Source organism: Danio rerio, chromosome 18 (genome assembly GCF_052040795.2).
Source record: "Danio rerio strain M-AB ecotype USA chromosome 18, GRCz13ab, whole genome shotgun sequence".
NCBI classification, from domain to species: Eukaryota; Metazoa; Chordata; class Actinopteri; order Cypriniformes; family Danionidae; genus Danio; species Danio rerio.
The window spans coordinates 46620829-46642261 of NC_141038.1; the positions used below are offsets into that span (position 1 = coordinate 46620829).

General features: G+C 35.8%; 1 long non-coding RNA gene across 5 annotated transcripts in view; it reads left to right on the forward strand.

Annotated features, from left to right (window-relative positions):
• The window catches only part of LOC101885924 (uncharacterized), a 134033-nt gene that overhangs the window by 2552 nt on the left and 110048 nt on the right, over positions 1-21433 (forward strand). Inside the window, exon 3 of one of the 5 annotated variants that reach the window (XR_015515376.1) lies at positions 4268-5220. The exons of 3 other annotated variants lie outside the window; for them this stretch is intronic. This is a non-coding gene — a long non-coding RNA (uncharacterized LOC101885924). Of the gene's footprint in view, positions 1-46; positions 913-4267; positions 5221-21433 lie in introns of those variants that run through there. One more of the 5 variants, XR_015515377.1, reaches the window with a different exon arrangement.

Sequence of the window (21433 nt, forward strand, 5' to 3'; positions counted from 1 at the left end):
TGCATTCACTCTGCTCAACGCTGATGAAAATCATCTGGGTTTGAAGGCAGAACAAAGATTTCAAAAAATGTATGATACATGTGAGCGAGTTGTCCCAATGTGTACAAGCCTTTAGAAGTTAAAAAGGGGTTCAAATGATTCTATAAAATCATATTGTTGTTATGTAAAATACAAATAAAACAAACACCCAATCTCATTAACAAATGTTGTGGCCAATAAAACGCTGCCGGAAAAATTCACTGTTACTACTATTGTTGGTGATAACACTAAATGTATAAAGTTTATATATTTAAATGTATATTTAGTCTCATTTTCAATAAATGATTCAGTTATTATTCAATTATAAAACTTCATGTTTCATTGCTAGATGTGTCATTTTTGAAGAATTATTCTGTGGCATATTTTTGATGGCTGTTTGTCGCCACCTATTGGTTAAATAATAAAAGTGCTGCCTACAACTGTCATTTTTGAGCGTTGTTAAATGCACATGTCGGTGATTTGAATCCTCACCATAAACGTTAGTGGTTTTATCTAAACTATAAACTGTTAACCTAGTACTTCTGTGTTATTTAAATGTTTGTAACTTCATAACTAACTTAAAAAACTAAAGACTGAATCTCTCAGGATTAATAAACATAAGCAAATCACCAGCATTTATAATTTATGTTGCGTGGGTGTTGAGATCCCGATCTTTCAATGATTAATCTTGCACCTTACACTGAATGCATTAATGCAGGCTAAACAAGTGACAGAAAACACCTTCAACACCATAAGAAACCCACCACATCCTGAATAACCAACCACAACTTCTTCCGTCATCATTATATTTTACAGGAAAGCCTAAATGCTTTCATACACGTGATTTGAATGACGCAAGAGGTGATCATAACAAATTTAAGATTATCCTACAAGTAAAAAAAAAAAATAAATAAATAAAATCCACGGGTCACATGTGTTCCGAACCATGGGTTGTGATCTCTACAAGGATCAAGGATCAACCGTAATTGTTTCACCCCTAATTGTCAGTCCGTGCTTGTTCTGGTTGGCCTGTTTTTCACTGGCATTTTACACTCACAGGATTTATATAAGAATAAGGAAACAATGGCGTTTGAGTCTCATAGTATGCCATTTCCATGTACTCAACTCTTCATTCAGCTATATCCATATTTTCATTCTATTGCACATTTAATATGCAGATCCTGTTTTTTTTCCTCTCTCATTCATAAGTGTCCTTTTTAAGCAGTTGTGTGTGCGAGCAGCTGTCAAAGCAACCCATCAAAATACTGCTCTTATATTATCAGGGATGTGATTCTTCTGTATAGATATGTATTTCCTTATTTTCCAAGCTCAATGGGCTGTAATCCCTGTAATTTGCTTAGATCCAAAGTTTTTTTGAGAGAGGAGTGTCTCTTCATCGTCATCAAAGCAGATGACCTACTTCATTTATTCTTTCAGGCATGTAATTGTAGACCTACCCAGGCCACTCTGTACATAATAATGATATTGTGCAGTCCTATAATGTAATGAAGCCGCTGACAATATGCAAGATTAAGAAATCGCTTTGAATGTGTGTGCATGGCTGTGCACTTTTTCTACTCTCACATTTGCATGTCACGACCACGTGCGCTCTATGTTTATTATAAATACAGCTGTAGGACGCACATTTGTTATTCTCTGCAAGTCATCTGTCCTTATGTCTTCATTTATTCAGTGCTACAGCCTAGCACCTCAAATTTGATGCATGAAAGTGTCATAAGTTTAGAAGATATTACAAATTTATAAAAATATATAATAATTTTATAATTAATTAAAACTTAAAAACAATGTCTAGACCGAAGAAAGAGAAATTGAAGGGTGGTATGTTAAAGTATATTAGGCTATACTCAATTCAGCTGGACTTAATATTTTTACAGTTTGAATTGTCTGCTGACTAGTAGTTTATTTATCATGTTGGAATAAAGAGTCGACTAAATTACAGGGAAAGTGAGAGATGTCTGGATGCAGACCTGGGGCAGTGCAATCTGAGCTGCATCCAATGCTTTTTAATGCGCTCACATAAACCCACCCCTAACCCTACCCGTCACAGTGACGTCATTCACTCCATTTAGTGCATTGTGTCTGACTCAAGCGGCAACCTCCCGCTCTCTCTCAGGAAGCCAATACGGAAGTAACTAAAACTGCAATTCATCCGAAATTCCGCTAGTCCTGGCCGCTCCTGGCTCCAAAACAGAGCAAATTTCAATTGAGCCCACTGTTAGAATGGCCAACTTTACAGCAGAAAAAAAGGTGTTTACAGCCTGGTACAAAAAACGATTTTGGTTAATACAGGTAATATTACCCTTCATGACAACTGTGAGGGGGGTGAATTTTTTTATAACTCATCCGTTTCCTTTATATTAAGTTATATTAAGTTTGCATAATTAAGGGAGTGGCCACTTGATTGACAGCTAGGTCTCGTTGGTCGCCGTCACGTCACCTCAGCTGAATCCGGCAGGTTAGCCACTGAACTCGGCATATTTATCGTATTTCTGTATTGTTTTATGTGGCTTTACACAGTCAACTGCCTTTTGGACTTGTTTCCTACAATTATTAGATGGCATGGCATGCTGAGGGCACTTAATTGTGCTCACAAACCATTCACGTGGCCTCCGTTTCCCATGTGAGTAAAGTTACATACTTATATACCATCTCTATACATGTATTTGTTTTATTTAAGATCATTTATCGTTTATATGTATATTTAGAGCTGTAATGCACTGCAGAATCTGTCAGATTGATTAGCTGTAGGTTCTAGAACAGTCATCTGAAGTGTTGTCATACAGTGTTATGCTGGATTTCATCAATAGTCTTGCATTAACTAACACAGACTATATCTGAAGTGTTTGGAAGTAATTCGCGTTTTCCTCCTGTTGAAAAACGTCATAAGAACAATGTTTCGTGGCTCAATGTATTACAGCAGTGTTTTTAAAAGTCTAAACACTTTATTGATATGATATACAACCGAGCACAAGTGGTCAGAATACAAACGAGTCACAGGTGATAAAGTATTAAGCGTTCTCCCAAAGTAAAGTGTGTCTGAACCAGGTCCAAGCTAAATGCTAGCAGGTGTCTGTAGCTCCGCTCACTCTCCGCCTCTTTGCCCTTGTTTGGTATCCCGCCGTGGGTGTGATGACGCGCGAACAAAATGGCGACGGTTGGCCGCGCCTACTTGTGGCTTCTTTTGAGCTCTTTAGAAACCTATGGGTGACGTCACGGATACTACGTCTATATATTTTACAGTCTATGGTCTGACTGCATTGCTGAGCGATGCAACCACAGCTTGCATCATAAAGGCTGCATCCAGATACTATTAGGGAAAGTTATATTCTGTGGACCTGAGAACTAACCGATTTAGTGGCGCCATCTAGTGGCGGTGTGTGTGTGGATCTGTCGCGACATTGAGGTACAAAGTATAAACCTATTATATATTACTCCTAAACTATACTTCTAAAAATATCACTATTAAACTGGTAACATTTAAGCTGATAAAACAATAAATGAAACTTAAATTGTGTTTCCAATAACAAATGTTTATAAAGAATATTTATATGTGTATTTTTTTTAGAATTTTTTAATTATTTAAAAACACACACGCATACATGCATATATACAGTTAGGTCCATAAATATTTGGACATCGACACTATTCTAACATTTTTGGCTCTATACACTAAGACAATCGATTTAAATTGAAATGAACAAGATGTGCTTTAACCACGGAGTGTCAGCTTTAATTTGAGGGTATTCACATCCAAATCAGGTAAACTGTGTAGGAATAACAGTAGTTTGCATATGTGCCTCACACTTGTTAAGTCTTTTTGGTCTTTTGTGGATGTTTAAATGCATTCAGCAACTTGAGGGTTTGATTAAATGCATTTTTTACTGGGAATTGGATATATGAAAGTGCACTCTCCTAGGTGTAAATGGGGTTATTTGTTTTGTACTGCTGGCTTGACTTTCGGACAAGACTGAGCCATGAAACTCAGGACTATACATTTGGCAATAAAACATCAATTCTACAGACCTGGGAGTAGAGATCACAAAGCAAAAGCAGAGAAAGATATTTGCCTAATCTTCTTGAGCCCCCTTTCCATCTTCCTCTTTTCTTTCATCAGACTCGGGTCACTAAAAGTTTATTCATAGTGCCAAAAGTTCACTTGTATAAAGCTTCATGTATAAATCACGTATATTGCAACTTCTGAATTCATTGTTTTCTCTCTTTCATGTAGATCTCTCTGCAACTGGTCAAATGTTCTCTGTTTCATATAAAAGGACTGACCATAATGAAGATTTAAGGGCTGTGGCCCTTTTAGAGACTCTGATAAGAAAAAGACATTCTTCTCCCAGATAAGACGATTGCTGAGTTTCAGGATCTGGCCAGGCAAATTCCACATTAATGCTTGTAATTTGTGATTCATCATTTTGATCTGGAAAAATCACAGAATAATCATTAGATTGAAGTTGTTTCGAGCTAAAATAGTTATGTGTGAATTATTATGGGTTATTTTGATCCTGTAGCCAGTCAGTTTTCAATTTATCAAATTACACCTTGCTAAATTTCTTGACTAAAACCATAGCAACAGATTACACAGTATTTTTTTAATGTTATGATTGTCACTGTCTTAAATTATGCAAATTAGAACTTCTAAATTATTATTGTCTGAGCAATTGTCATCTTTTAAACAAAATAAAGGACTAAATGACAGTATTTTTATTTTACATTTAGAGAGAAATGTTTTCAGCTCTTTATAAAGTGAAATTAAAATTTGCATTTTACTCAAAATTAAAAAAAGTTAATAAAATGGTCTTATTTTTTTATATACCTTTATATAATTTATAGCAGCGGTTCTCAAACTTTTTTCACCAAATACCACCTCAGAAAAAATTTGTCTCACCGAGTACCACCATAATAACCAGTATTGAAGTACAGTAGCTTAGTAGGCGTAATTAAGTAGCTACAGTTCTGCGCAGTTCAAAAACGAGACAGATTAATTCTAATGTTAGGAATTTTTATTATTGTCACCCACTTTAAACATTATAAATAGCTTAACCATTAACACTGCACTGCTTACAGGTAAAAAAACAAAAACAAAAAAAAAACATTTAAATTAAAATGTGCTTTCAAAAGTTAATTAAAAATGTCACTGCTCCTAAAAAGTAAAAGAAAACTGCTGTACTTAAATGTAAAGTATTATCATATAATAGCCTATTCATCAAAACCTGGAAACGTTCCCTGGACCTCGTATATGTCATCATATTCATGTGTAATCTTTTTGATGAATTTTAAAATATACAAATAATTCCTATATACTGTACATGCAACTCAAATATTTAAAATCTAAACATTAATTTGTATTTTAAATATATGAATTGGATTCACATAATTAGAAATTTGGGCTCTCTAACTCAAGCTCTCTAGCTCCACCAATTGGCCACAATCAAAATTCTTTTTTCCTCTGATTCCTTGGCACAGCCGAATCAAACGTCATGAAATTCATACATGAACTCATCCTAGGCCATCCTTTCACCAAAATTAAATCATATGATCTACAGACCATGCTGACCAAAAGTTATAGAATTCAAGTTGATTAGTCCAACAGTTTTTAATTAACTTGCAAACAAATTTAACGTAGAAGTTGTAAAAACGGATTGAGACAATATCTTCAAAACACATTGATGTATTCACACCAAACTTTATTTATTTATTTGAATCTCTGACTCCGGCTCTTCTTCATCTGACAGGCTGGTCATTCTTTGGGTTAAAACTGTCAATTATCCACCACCTTCTGGGTAAAATTCTGGGTAAAATTGACAAACAATTCAATTCTGTCAATAGAAGTCATACATTATTCATAAAAAATTATTCATGTATTGACTCAGAATATACTGACAAAAAGTTATAGAGTTTTTCTGTTGCTCTGTAGCTTGTTGCCATGCTTTTTTATGATGTGGCCGCTGGGCTGCTTTGCCCCGATAACTGCTGCTTGCAGCTATATTTATTTTTATTATTATTATTATTATTATTATTATTATTATTATTATTATTATTATTATTATTATTTATTATTATTTTTATTATTATTATTATTATTATTATTATTATTATTATTATTGTTATTATTATTATTATTATTGATGGATTCATTGGTCATCAATTAATCTACGTATCCATTCATTCATTTATTTATTAATTATATTTAAGTTTTTTTTATTATTACATCACTTTTTTCCGTTTCCATATTTGAAAGTGAAACTGTCATCAAAATAACATTTATGTAACTCTGTATGATTCTTACAAGCACATTATGTCATATTATTGACCTCACAATTCAGAATGTCAAAAATCATTGCATTTCCACTCTTTTTTATTAGTATCTTCATAAAACATATTACCCTCATTGCATGTTTTAATTATGGATTGCACAATGCATGTGGCGATACTAAAATTTTATTGTTCATTATATTGTGTCCCTTAAACATTGCCACTGGTATTATGATCCAAACAAACAGATCCTCTGGCTGATGTTTATTAGCTGTCCTACACTGGAATACTGTCTCTTCAGTATCAGTCCAGTGCACCTCTAGCTCACTTGTCATTTTGACACCTTTTAATAAGCATTAATTGTGGTAATTAGTAATCCGGAGCACAACCCTCATTATATCATACTTCCAAAGTCATTAGAGTTTAGCAGGACATTAAGCAGGCATTGATACAGACCAGCTAGAGGAGCAGAAGAGGAGGCTCTGAATGCAGATTTGGGTAAAGGTTCCGCCAACTTGGCACTTTTTCGTGATCAGGCACACCTCCAAAAACTGACTCAAACATTCACACGTGTCCCCAATGAAGACACACGAGCTGTGGGAATAGTAACTGTGGATTCATGCAAAATAATTAAATGATTTGCGACTTGCGAAATAACCTGCTAAAAACATTAGGATGAAGTCATTGTGGTCGTCATTGCAAGACTGTGCCAGTTACTAAATCAATCACATAGCACTTTCCACGAACCTGCAGGGTTATATACGTTGGAGTCCCTTTTCATTTTAAAGGATTATATGCAAAAATGGGATGTTGTTATGATCTACATTCACCAGCCACTTTATTAGGTACACTTGTCCAACTGCTTTTTAATGTAAATTTCAAATCAGACAATCTCATGGGAGCAACCCAATGCATTTAGGCACACAGACATGGCAAAGCCGATCTGCTGCAGTTCAAACCGAGGATCAGAATGGACAAGAAAGGTGATTTAAGGGACTTTGAACGTGGCATGGTTGGTGGTGCCAGACAGGCTGGTCTGAGTATTTCAGAAACTGCTGATCTACTGGAATTTATCACGCACAAACATCTCTAGGGTTTACAGAGAATGGTCCAAATAGGAGAAAATATCCAGTCAGAGGAGGATGGCCAGACAGAAAGGCAACAGTAACTCAAAAAACCACTCGTAACAACCGAGGTCTGCAGAAGAGCATCTCTAACGCACAGCACGTCCAACCTGGAGACAGATGGGCTACAGCAGTAGAAGACCACACTGGGTGCCCCTCCTGTCAGCTAAGAATAGAAATCTGAGGCTACAATTCGCACAGGCTCACCAAAAATGCACAATAGAAGATTGGAAAAACGTTGCCTGCTCTGATGAGTCTCCATTTCTGCTGTGACGTTTGGATGGTAGGGTCAGAATTTGGCGTCAACAACATGAAAGTATGGATCCATTCTGCCTCGTATCAACAGTTCAGGCAGGTGGTTGTGCACTCTTAGAAATAAAGGTACCAGTGCTGTCACTGGGGCAGTACCTTTTCAAAAGAAACATATTTGTACCTGAAGAGTCAATAATTGTACTTCAGAGGTACTTTTTAGGTACATTTGGGCACTAAATTGCACCTTTGAGGTACCACTGTGGACTTTTTGGTTACAAATATGTATCTTTTAAAAAAGGTACTGCCCCAGTGACAGCTCCTGTACCTTTATTTTTAGGATTGTGGTGTAATAGTGTGAGGGATATTTTCTTGCTACTTTGGGCCCATTAGTACCAAATGAGCATCGTGTCAACGCCACAACCTGAGTATTGTTGCTGACCATGTCCATCCCATTGCAACCACGATGTACTCGTCTTCTTATGGCTACTTCCAGCCGGATAACACACCATTTCATAAAGCGTGGATCATCTCAGCCTGGTTTCTTAAACATGATTATGAGTTCAATGTGCTCAAATGACCTCCACAATCATCAGATTTCGATCCAATAGAGCACCTTTGGGATGTGGCGGAATGGGAGATTCACATCATGGAAATGCATCCGAAAATAATTCCAGTACCTTGATGAATCTACGCCAAGAAGGATTATGGCAGTTCTGATGGCAAAAGGGGGTCCAACCCGCTACTATTAAGGTGTACCTAATAAAGTGGCCGGTTAGTGTATGTAAGATGTTGTGTTGTGCATAAAAAAAGTTACTTGTTTTACGTACACTGAAAAAAAAAAATCTGTTTCTGTATTTTGTGGTTCACAATTGTTTTCTGATTAATGTTTGTGAGTTGCACTACAGGATTTTGATCCCATCTTCGATGGTTTTTGATTCTAAAAAAGCTACACGAGTTGCTCAGGATTGGGTTTTAAAAAAGCGCAGTGCGAGTTCCACATGTCATGATCTTATGAACATGTAATTATGACTAAACAGGAAAACAATACAGTATGTTATGATAAGCACTTAAAGATGCATCTTATAATGCAGTATATTCTGGACAAAGCCACAATGAGGGTCTCCTCCACCATTGATATAACATAACTAAAATCTTGTCATGCCAACTTTCTACTATAAACAGAAGCTTGCACTGGTTGCTCCGCCTCTAAGCTCTTCTGTTTGGTCCACTGCTTTTGGAGTTGACAGTGAGGAGCTGAGTTGTGTGAGAAAACTTGAAGACGTTTCAACTTGACGTGGAGTCTAAAAAAATGTAACCGTGTAACAGTCAAATAGGTCCATCATGCATGTTTACATTGATAAAAAGTAGTACGTTGGAAAGGAAAAACGCATTGAACAGGCCCTTAATAATAATTGCATGCACTTTATTTTATGGTCAATGCATATACAATCGAGGGGAGAAATATGAAATCTTATTTACTGTCATCTGTTTAGTGTTGAAATTTTCATCATCACAGTGATGCTACTAGTTCTGTAGCCATTAAGTATTGCCTAATTTTTACCCACTCCATAGATGCTTTTTGTTCTACTACTGGCCTGGCATGGATTTTAAAATGAATTTTGAAATTTAATATTCCCTTTTGTGACACCCAAGAAATAAAGATTTTAGACGTTGTGTTAAATGCAAGTTTTTTGTTAAAGAAAATCATAGAACAAATTTTGATTAAATGAAAATGCATTGCAAAACCAATTGTTAGAAAAAATAACATGGGAAAATGCATGAATGGATGGAGTCTGACATTTTATTTATTTATTTATTTATTTATTTATTTATTTATTTATTTATTTATTTATTTTATTTTTTTTTTTTCATTTTCTTTCTTTTTTTAAATTGAATTAAATAACATTTTTATTCATGTATTTTATATATTTATTTTATGTATTTATTTATTTTTGTTATTTTAATTTATTACAATATTTATTTTATTATTTTTTATTTTAATTAATTTTATCATTTATTTATTTTTAATTAATTAATTAATTTATTTTTTGTTTCTTTCTTTATTTAATATTTTTTTTATTTCATTTTTTTCATAGAATTATTTATTTATTATTTTTTTACCAGATTTCTTTATTTCTTTATATATTTAATTTGATTTAACTTTATTTTTTATTCAATTTTATTTATTTATTTATTTGCTTTTATTTTGGTTTATTTTTTGTTTGTTTTATTTTATCCTTTTATTTCTTTTTTATTTTGTTTTATTTTCTTTATTTTTCTTTTATTTAATTTCTTTATTTTATTTTACTTTATTTATCTATTTATAGTTTGCAGTTTATTGCTAAAAGTGCATTGTTTTAAGCTGCTGAAATGCTTCTATAACACCAAGTACACCCTCAAGGTTGATGATCATAATTGTCTGGAAGTTAATGACATTCTTTTACTGACCATTTGTTTGAAATAATTCTCATATTAAATGCTCATTTTGCTGAAAGAGTCAGAATATAGATTAACATTATTAGCTACGTTTTAATCACGTTGGTATCAGCTCATATCTGTTCAAAATACTAATTTGCCAAAGAAATGATTCAAAAACTTTGCTATTAACATGCACCGCTCTCTTTTGCTCAGTTATTTCATAACTTAGAGTTTATCGCAGATTGAGTCAAAGTAACGTGAAAATCCACCTGCTGATAAGAGTTTAATTTTCCACCTTAGGAAAACCAATCAGTTCATGAATTGCCTCTCATAAATTGTGAGGCCTTGTTCAGCACAGGTTTTAACACAATTATCATCTGCTTAAGAAAAATAGGTGAGAAGGTTAATATTTAAAGGACATTGTTGCTTGTTGAGTCTGTATGTCTCTCTACAGTCCTACCAGTTGAAGGTGAACCTGTGGGTGGAAAAGCATTAAACTCTAGCTAAAGGTAAAGTGTTATTTTCAATAGCTGATAGTGAATTTGCCGACTGAACATTGCTAATCTCATTACACCAAAGTAAATTGAAAGTCAAGTAGCTTCATGGCGTTCCATCAGAATGTGCCGGAAGCTTCAACTCCAATTAGTTAAAAAACAATCCATTTAGATCAGTGATTCATCCTGCGCTTCATCTAACAAACCTCAAAAGAACAGCCATTAACCAGATTTGCTTGAGTCACGATCAGGGGCCTCATGTACGAAGACTTGCGTGGAAATCTTACTAAAACATTGCGTACGCACAAAGCTGTAAATGTGCGTACGCAGAAAAAAATTCAGATGTATGAAACACTGCGTACGCCGAATCTCACGCATATTCTTTTGTACATCTGAATGAACGTGAAACTGAGCGCAACATGCACGAGCACAAAACCCCTCCCTGCCTCCTCCCCCGTATGAATATGCTAATGACTATGCTAATGGAAAAACCCAACGAAAAAGCAATGGCAAAAGCAAGCAAAAAGAGAAACTTTGAACAGAATGTGAATTGGAGGTGCTTTCAGAGGTAGACCGGAGAAAAGCGGTGTTATTTGCAAGTTTGTTCTCCGGAATTAACAACAAAAGAAATAAATAGAGCGGGAGAATTTAGCTGATGCGGTTAACACAGTTGGGTCTGAACATCGCACTGAGTGCATTGAAAAAAGAAATATTGTGGTTTATATCTGTAAAATGTTGCAGGATGGTTAACAGTCACAGTGGCGCTACTCGTAAGACCCATGTGTTCAGGGATTGATACATTCGAGCATGAACTCGGCTCGAATCCAGCGTCTGAAGAACTCTTTCTTGTTTTTTCCCCCGCTACATATCAGATTTTGTCAACTATTTATCACGAGAAAGACAAGTAGGAATCATTAATAAGTTCATATCAATAAGCATCATATTTTATTTGCACATTTATTGAATGGAAATGTTTCTGATTCACGCATGCAAATTCATCTTCAGATAGGTATGTAAGATTTCCATACCATACAGTTGACCAGCTAAACATTAAAGCACAATTTGCAGCGGTCGCCTGTTTTCCCAATGTAATCTGAGCGATCTACTGCACGCACATTGCTATAAAGACACTATGTGAAGATGAATTTGCATGCGTGAATCAGAAACATTTCCATTCAATAAATGTGCAAATAAAATATGATGCACAAACTTATTAATGATTCCTACTAGTCTTTCTCGTGATAAATAGTAGGCAAAATCTGATATGTAGCGGGGGGAAAAAAGAAGAAAGAGTTCATCAGACGCTGGATTCGAGCCGAGTTCATGCTCGAACGTGTCAAAACATGTTCACATGTGTCCTACGAGCGCGCCACTGAGACTATTCAGGTCACAGCAACATTTTACAGATATAATAATATTGAATGGAAATGTTACTGATTCACGCATGCAAATTCATCTTCAGATAGTGTCTTTATAGCAATGTGCGTGCGGTAGATCGCTCAGATTACATTGGGAAAACAGGCGACTGCTGCAAATTGTGCTTTAATGTTTAGCTGGTCAACTGTATGGTATGGAAACCTTATATACCTGCTGAACCCGCCTCATACAACTGCCATTGCAAGGCTCAGACACTTTGTAGAGAGCAATTTAACACAACTGCCTCTAGGAGTCGCCAATGGAAATAAAACAGACACGCACAAAAAATGTGCGTACGCCTGCCAGAAAGCTGCCGTGAAGTTGCGCAAATTCCCACGTTCAGTTCATTGTTAGTAAATCCAAACGTGAGCGATTCTGAGCGTGAAACCTGGCGTACGCAAAGTTTTTGTGCGTACGCAGCGTTGATACATGAGGCCCCAGATGCTTGAGTTCCACCCCGCCGAGAGCCTTAAAGGGCTCGATCGTCTAAAAATAGCTGTTATTTACTCACTCTCACATTGCTTAACTAAGATCAAATTTACAAGCTTGCTCACAAATCGGTTTTCAATACACTGACAAGGTTGTAAAGTTTCCAAGTTCAAAAAAGGCTTAAAAAGCCCCTATTATGGGTTTTTGAAAATGTCCTTTCAGTAACATTATTTTGATTGAATGGGAGGGCAAAATAAATTGACTTTAACTGTAGGCCTATCTGTTAAAGTTTACAGGTGCAACGATGTGCCTTGATGTACTTGATGTTATAAATGTGTTATCCTACACCAGTACAAAGTTACTTGTCAAATAAATAAATAAGAAAGATTATTTTGAGTTATTTAATTATCTTGTTTATGAAAACTGCAGAGTGATGCATGAAAATAATGACTTTGAATAATTTTACATATTTTGTGATATATGTTAAAATGTGCCCCCCAAAAGTACAAGTGGCCCCTGAACTGATAAGGAGTTCAGTATTTTGATGACAGCCTTTCCACAGGTTAGTAGTAAGCTAATAAAAATGTTATAATGCAAATCTTAAATTCTTGCTAAGCCACAAATGATCATATATATATTAATGTAATTCAAATATATAAAATATAAATTGATGTTTACTTTAAACTTAATTTATATTGTTGTAATAAAATTATTTTTTAAATGATTTTGTCAAATAAAAGTTTTTTCTAGAGTCATCCACCATAATTTTGTGGCTCAAAAATATCGGTTCAGGCACCGTTTTGGCACCGGTATTTTGGTCTTAAAAGTATGAATTTAGCACTGGTATCGAAATAAACCCAAACGATACCCAACCCTATCTAAAAAGTACACCGTGTTTAAAACGATTGATTCTTTAACAAAATAGTCCACTCAGTCAAATAAATTAATTGTGTTGAGTTCGGATCTTTTGCTTGAACGTGTCAATGTCGATATATTACCAAATATAAAGTGCCAGATCCGGTAAAACATGAATGCGCCTTTCCCTTCAGACACTATCAGAGCATGAGGGATCACGGGACTGATCATGACACGAAGATGACGATCACTGACAGATGGAGATTCAGCTGCGGAAAATAAATAGTTAAAGTTCATTTTATACAACAATACCATAGAAAAGGCCAACTAGTGCTGTGTTTGTTTCTGTCGTTTTTCTGATTTTTTTTATACAACTTGCTTTACAACATGGCATTCATCTGCTATTTGCTATTAGCAGCAGAAACTATTATGTATGGGACTTTTTCAGTAACTGTTACAGTTCTTATGGCCAGTTTCTTCTTTCTCCGTATCGTAACATGTAAGTGTGATTAAAATTGTTGCTTCGTTTTCTGTGTTTAATTGTGTGTTGTAAGTTGTACCCTACACGTCTTGTAAAAACGTGTCTATGACAGATTAGTGCTTGTACTCTATCTATAGGTTCAATCTGTATGGGGCTATTTACATCTATTATAATAAGCTATTTACTGCATCCAAAATGTGACGCGTGCTTCTTCCTTTATTGATTTAAATATGTTTCTTAACGTATTAACTGTGGAATAATACTGAATATGTGTCATTGTTATTACTTGGGTTAGGGTTAAGAGGAGAGTAATATTCTGGTGTTTGACTGCATTGATTTATTGCATTCCTGCATTGGGCTCTCACATACTCTGTGCTACTTCATAGCCATGATGGGCTTTTTTTACTGTCTTGCGCTTTTTTTGTTTTGTCTTTATTACTCTCTTGCGCTGTCTTGTCGTTGTATTTGCAGTACCTGTATTTTTTTGAACTGTCTGTATTTTGTACTGTCTGGAGCCAGCAACTAAGCTTTTCACTCATCATAGCACATGCTGCTTATGATGTGACAATAAAAAAAGTGATTTGTGAACCCAGTTGACCAGACTGGGTCATCAGACCAATTAACGCAGATTAGCTTCGCGCTCACGAGGGGTTTGGAATCAAACAAATCACTGAAAAGATGATATGGGAGTTGTTGGGATAATTAGGTAAAAAAATAAATGCATATTATAAGACAATGAAAGTGTTTTTGTTTTACCTTGCATGCATATCAGCCTGTTGTTGGAGACCCCCGAATCCAACATATGACCTTTTAAAATGCAAAATAGGGGCTCCGTTTGATTTGTCTCTTGATCTGACAAGTCTCTTAATAAGTTGTTATTCACCGACATGTTACACATTATTTACTGCTAATCTTTTGTAACCTCATCTTATTATTTCAAAAATATTGCACAATTCCTACTGTCATGAAAGGGATAGTTCACACAAAAATTACAATCCTGTCAACATGTATTGTTCTTCAACATGTACTTGTTCGAAACCTGTCTGAGTTACTTTTTTTCATTGAATAATACCAAAAACCTGAAACCATTGACTTCCATAGTGTTTTTTTTTTTACTATGGAATTCAATGGTTATTGATTTTCGGCTTTTCTTTGAATATTCAGGACTGGAAGAGTGTCAGTGGTTTGTCAAGCCCATTCACCTGCATGGAGCACACTCATTCCTCATACTGTTATGTGATGCATTGTGTGTATACTTTACTAAAAAGATAGGTCTTTAATCCTGATTTGAAATGAGAGAGTAGGTGCGTTCCAAATCGCACTACATTCATTTACTAAGCTGGTGAGTGTGTAAGTGCATAGGTGCATAGGTGTATAGTGTGCCATTTGGAACGCAGCTAGTGTGTCTGAGCCTCTATTCCAGAGTTTTAGGAGCCATATATGAAAAGTCTTGACTTTCTTTAATGGACTTTTAAGCCCTTAGTTTAGAATATCTTCTTTAAAACACTTGAGGGTCAGTAAATAAAGTAATAGTGAACAAATGAGTGTTTTTGGGAGAACTGTCCCTTTAAAGTCAAACTATATGAGCTGTTTTGTACAGTTCTATGGCCAAACATCTTCATGCTAGGTAGAAGTAATGAAGCTGCTGGATTTACAGGAGATCCTCAGCTGTATACAGTCTGTTTCTGAATGAATTCTTAACTACTATGCATGCGGATGAATCCAGAAAACAAGACAAGGAGGTAGGGTTGTAACGGTATGAATTTTTCACGGTATGATAATCGTCTAAAACAATACCACGGTTTGACGGTTTCGCGGTATACGGTATGTTACAAATGTTACAAAATAATAGAACAGTGAAGCAAATTTGACTTTTTCCAAATAATATATTTTTAGTTACTATAAACAACACCACTTACAATGAACAAATAAAAATAAGAAAATAATAAATAATGTGTCAAAGTCCAAATAAAGTCCAAATAAACATGGTGCAAATCCTCAGTAAAAAATAGATATAAATATTTACTATACTATAAATAGTTACATAACGAAACTAGATTCAATATGGAACATCCTTAGGTTTTATGTGCCAGCATGGATATGGTTGTCTGTGGATATGGATTTGGATATGGTTGTCTGCAATGCAGACAAACAGCTGCACCTTCATTTGCGTCTTTTGAAAACAGCAAGAGCAGCAGTTCGTCTTTGCTGTGTCACTGTTTTGTCATGTTTCTGTGCTGCTGTGCATGCAAAAGTACTTAGTATGAGAATTATTTCATGAAAAACTTTTTTTTTTTGCGTTTTATTTAGCCGCGCATAAATGTATGCCTTTCTCTCATTCCGTGTTGTTCAAAAAGCTTGGTCCACAAACAAAAGCGAAACCTATGCTTATTGGTTGTGATATAGCGAGTTTGAACCAATCTGGGCATGGAGGAGGGACAATGCATCAATGTATCATGTCTGATTTGTCCGGAGACACAGTGACGAGCGTTTCTTTGTCAAATCAGCGTTGTCAAATGTTGATGACGTAACCGCACTCATTCCGGAGCCTCTGAAAGTCCTCGAATGTTATGTGATACAGCACTGGAAAGCTGAGATTCTCTTCTTTATGCCAATCTTTGAATTGTATGAATCGGATCAGCGGATCAAAAGTTATTAAACATTTAAGAGCAATACTTATTTTTAGCCGCGGGCGGCTGTCTCGGTCTTTAAGGGTTAAAACCGTTGATATGCAATTGTTCATGGTATGATAATCGTGCACGTTCAAATCGTGGTAAACCGTCATACCGGTATATTGTTACAACCCTACAAGGAGGGTTGAAAAGCTACAGAATTAGTCCAAAATCAAAGGGATAGTACACTCTAAATTGAAAATGTACTCTGTTTGCTCACCCTAAAGTGGTTCTTGCCCTTAATGAGTTTATTTTATTCTGTTGAAGATGTATAACTCTGATAACTGAGGATATTTTGAAGAAAACAATTACTGTTGAAGTCAATGATTTCAAATTTCCAGCTGTCTTCAAAATTTCTTCTTTTGTGTTATATATCTTCAACAGAATAAAGAAACTTATTAAAGAAAAACAATGAAAGTAGAACAGGTTTGGAACAAGTGAAAGGTGAGTAAATTATAACAGAATTGAAATTTTTGGGTGAACTGGCCCTTTAAGTTTTATAGTTAAGGTTTATAATTAAACATAATTATAAATCATTAATCTATAGTATTTTTTTGTCCATAGATGTATGTACCATCATTTTCAAAAACAGCAGGTTTCATTTTCATTTTAATTAAAATAAATATTGGAATTCAAATTCAGCGCCTTCAAGCGAAGGACTGAAAATTGATTTTTTTTTTTTCAGCTTTGAGTTTGAGAGGAAATATGGTGGCTACAGAGGTCTGCTAGTACTGCACGAGACTAATATTAAATATATTTTAACATAATGACATAATGTTCAATAGAAAAAAAGTACATTTCCCATTGAGCAAACATTGTGGCTGTGAACTAAAGGGAACTGAAGGGCATTGTACAGTAATGGCTATTTTCACAGAAACACATTAAGCGGAGCTGAGACCTAAAATGAGGTTTTAATGAAAAATCATCTTTGGATGATAAGTTTAATTAGCCTTACACCTACCAAATTGATGGTGGTGCTCACATTTTCAAACAAAATCAACAGTAGAGAATAACACTGCATGTAAAAGCTGGACAATGTAGAGAATAAGCCCAGGGAAATATGCATTCATTTGAAGATGCTTATTCGTATGGCTAATCAATCAGTTTAGACTATTTTTGTTGTCATTTAACAGTGTTTATTACAGCATTTACTTTTAGGGGTGTCACGATTTCGATTTTTAATCGAAATCGATCGAAATTTATTCTCAATTTCGATTATCGAATCAAAAAATAGAATCGTCGATGCTGCCACGCCCCCATGTCACGTCAGCTTGGCTTGCCAAGCGGGGAAAAAACAGGCTTGTTGAAGTGCTTGTTAAACTGCAGATACAGGAGACCTGTCGACAGAACTTAAATCCTCTCCTCTTTCAATGAAGTCGCCGGTGTGTAAGCATTTTGGATTTCCAGTATGTTGACAACGTTCGTGTTGTTGACAAAAAAAAACAAAGTTTTGCAAGCTCTGCTATGTACGTATTACGTACGGTTCGTCCGGTAAACAACACCGACATCGCGATCCTCCACCCGCCCCCGTTGCAAATCCGCTCGCGAAAAGTACACACTCAGGCCCTGTTTACACTGTCTTTGTTTTTAAATGTTTTTATATTTTATAACGACAACGATTTGACATCCACAGTGGCTTGTAGCATTTCTGAACAGCCCTCCTTCCTTACTACCTCTGAAAATGCACATCACGTGACCACACAGACACAGACGCACACACAGCCATGCGCTCCAGACAGCGGGTCCAGGCAGTCAGAGGACTGCTTCAATCTTTCACTCACTTGTACTTAGTCATTTTAGCGAACACCTCAGATACTGTTGGCTGGTTCCTGTTGGTTGTGCCTCTTTTTTATCGACGCCATTATAACGACACAGATCACTGCCTATTCACGAGTCCCGCAGAAAAAGTGATTGACAGGTGGTAGTTATGTGTGTATCTTGCCTTTATTCATTTACTGTATGATTTGTTTATGGGTAAAACAAAGACCACGCTGGTCAGGTAGTTTAAACGGTAGGCTACAAATAATTAATTGGTCATTAATTAATTAATTATTCATAATCGAAAATCGAATCGAATCGTGCCTTTAGAATCGAAAATATAATCGAATCGAGGATTTGGAGGATCGTGACACCCTTATTTACTTTACTTTATATATATTTTTTTTTTCGTATAAACAGTCAATGTAAACTGTTGTTCGACATGAAGATATTTCTACATCAGGTTTTCTCGTTTAATTTTAGGTTTATGTTTGTTTTGCCACCTGCCTCGACCTTTTGCTTGTTACACCAACTACTCTCTTGAATTATCTGCATGTAACAGTCTGTCCCTGTATTAAACCTTGCCTGCCAGACCACTCTGAATAAAGCAGTACCATCATTACAAGGTGTTTGGAGTTACATGAGGGCTAGTAATTTGACAGATTTTTCATTTTTAGTTGAACTATCCATTTGAATGGGAAAAAAAAACTTAAGGCTAAATAAATAATAACAGAATCTAATTTGCAGGTGAACTTTCCATCCAAAAATATCATCCCATAAAGCGCATATAAAACTGGTATCCAGAGCTTCTTGTCTTTGTAATCTTCTTAGTGCTTTTGCACTAAACCTGTCTCTGACCCACACATTGAATGCATCACTTTCTTTAACAATCAATAAGTACACAATACATCAGCGGCAGCAGAGCTGAGAGCAGCCGGGTGAGTCAAGGTCTGCTCATTCAGTCTAATTTGCTTTTCAATATCTCAGTGTGGCTGAAGCCTGTGGACTACGGAGCCGTTGTCTAAATGTCAGCGAAAAGGAAAAACGAATGGATGTGGGAGCGTGTCACACGAATCGACATGGTGAAACATCGCTGTCTAGGGCACTATCTGTGACAAGGGCGAGCAGATGGGGTAAGGGCAAGGTAGAGAAAACAGGGAGGATGTTTCAATTTTCTCATTTGGTGTTGTTTATTATAGTACACTGTGTTGATCCTCCGTTCTCGCAAATATGAAATTGGCTTGATATACGGTATGAAATGTGTCGTTGAAGAGAGAGGTGCTACAAAGGATTTATTACTGTGGTTTCATATTGCAATAACAAAATTAAATATTTAAGATGTGAATAGAAAGACAAAATAATAAAAATTGAGAAGTTTATCAAAAAGAAAAAAAAAAGAGAATATAACCTGTCAAAGTTATTTATAAAATATAATATAATATATAAAATAAAATATAATATATAAAATACTTATAAAAGTATTTGTGGATATGTTGGCGGTTCATTCCGCTGTGGCGACCCTGAAAGGGACTAAGCCGACAAGAAAATGAATGAATGAATAAGCTGTATGGCACAGATCTTTATGAATACAGTTGTATACAGAAATATTAGCCCCCCTTTGTTTTTTGTTTTTGTTTTTATAAATATTTTCCGAATGATGTTTAACAGAGCAAGGACATTTTCACAGTGGGTCGACTGGTCAATCGATGCTTTTTCAAATACTATTGGTTGAGTTTAGAAAAGGGGAAGGGTGGGTCAGTCGATAGGTCAGTCATTCAGTCAGTCAAACAGTCAGTTGACAGCAACCTATGGTGGATTGACGAGAGAACAGCAGTTGCAAATGGCACTCGCAAAAGACATTTGAGATCTCAAAAAGTGTACACAGCGACCTCATGGATTCACAAAAACAAAAACTGCAAAAAACATAGCTCCTGGGACGTATTTGACAGTCTCCAGAAACGTATATTGAGGTACGTTTTTAGAATGAGCCTTGGTTGAAAATCTTTGCATTAAACAGCACTTGTGAAATATTTGATACGGAATACACATTTCATAGTAGGCCTAATTATTTTGCTTTCAACTATATGAGCACTGTAAATACAGACAAGGATGTTTTTAAGCTGGACGATTTATTAGTATACCGGTCAATTGATGCTTTTTAAAATACTACTGGTTGGGTTTAGGAAAGGGTGGGTGGGTGGGTGGGTCGGTCGACAGCAGCCTTTGGTGGATTGACAAGAGAACAGAAGGCGCAAATGGCATTCGCAAGAGACATTTGAGATCTCAAAAAGCGTACGAAGCGACCTCATGGATTCGTGAAAACAAAAACTTCAAGAAACATAGCTCCTGGGACGTATTTACGTTTCCAGAAATGTATATTGAGGAACGTTTACAGAATGAGCCTGGGTTGATCGTTTTTGCATTAAACAGCACTTGTGAAATATTTGATAAAGAATACACATTTTACAGTAGGGCTAATCGTTTTGCATTCAACTATGAGCACTGTAAATGCAGACAAGGATGTTTTTAAGCTGGACGATTTATTAGTATATCTATTAGAAATGGTGACCTGATCATTAATTATGGCGGGCTGTAATTCATGCCCTGTCAGCCGCTCCATTGCTTCATCACTGCCCGTCTGCTGAATGTCTATTGAGTGTGAAAATGCTAAATCTAGCCTATAGGGAAGAACCCCTGTCGATAATCCACAGTAGGGAAGGTATACGGTTAGAGAGATGGGGTGCTTTTTCTGTGACACCGCCAAGAGGTATTTGTTCATCTTTATCGATTCAGACCTCAGTAATAATGTTTCTCAATCTGGTCGTGGAGCATCCTAGCGAATGGCTGGCCACAAATAAATATTTGCTTTCAAAGTCTTTTTTGTTTTAAACCTGCTTCTGAAAATCACCGCAAAGTAGTTTGAACTCTGGCCTCACACTTGAATGGTAATCAAATAGCGTATAGCGCTGAAAGATCTTCAGATTAAGTAAATATAACCAAGCAATTTATAAGTCAATGAAGACTGCTCATTTACATTCCGGAGATGGAGGAGTTCATTTAGAGAGCAACTGCAGTTCACGATAGTAGCTTAGCTTTGCCTCCGCTTGATTTAACACACAGGCAAAGGTTCAAGCTTAGTCCTGTATGGCAGCGATTTCAAATCCTGTTTTCACCTCACCAGAATGCCAATCACATCGAGGGCGATTGTTCGGAGTTTGAACTACATGCGTATGT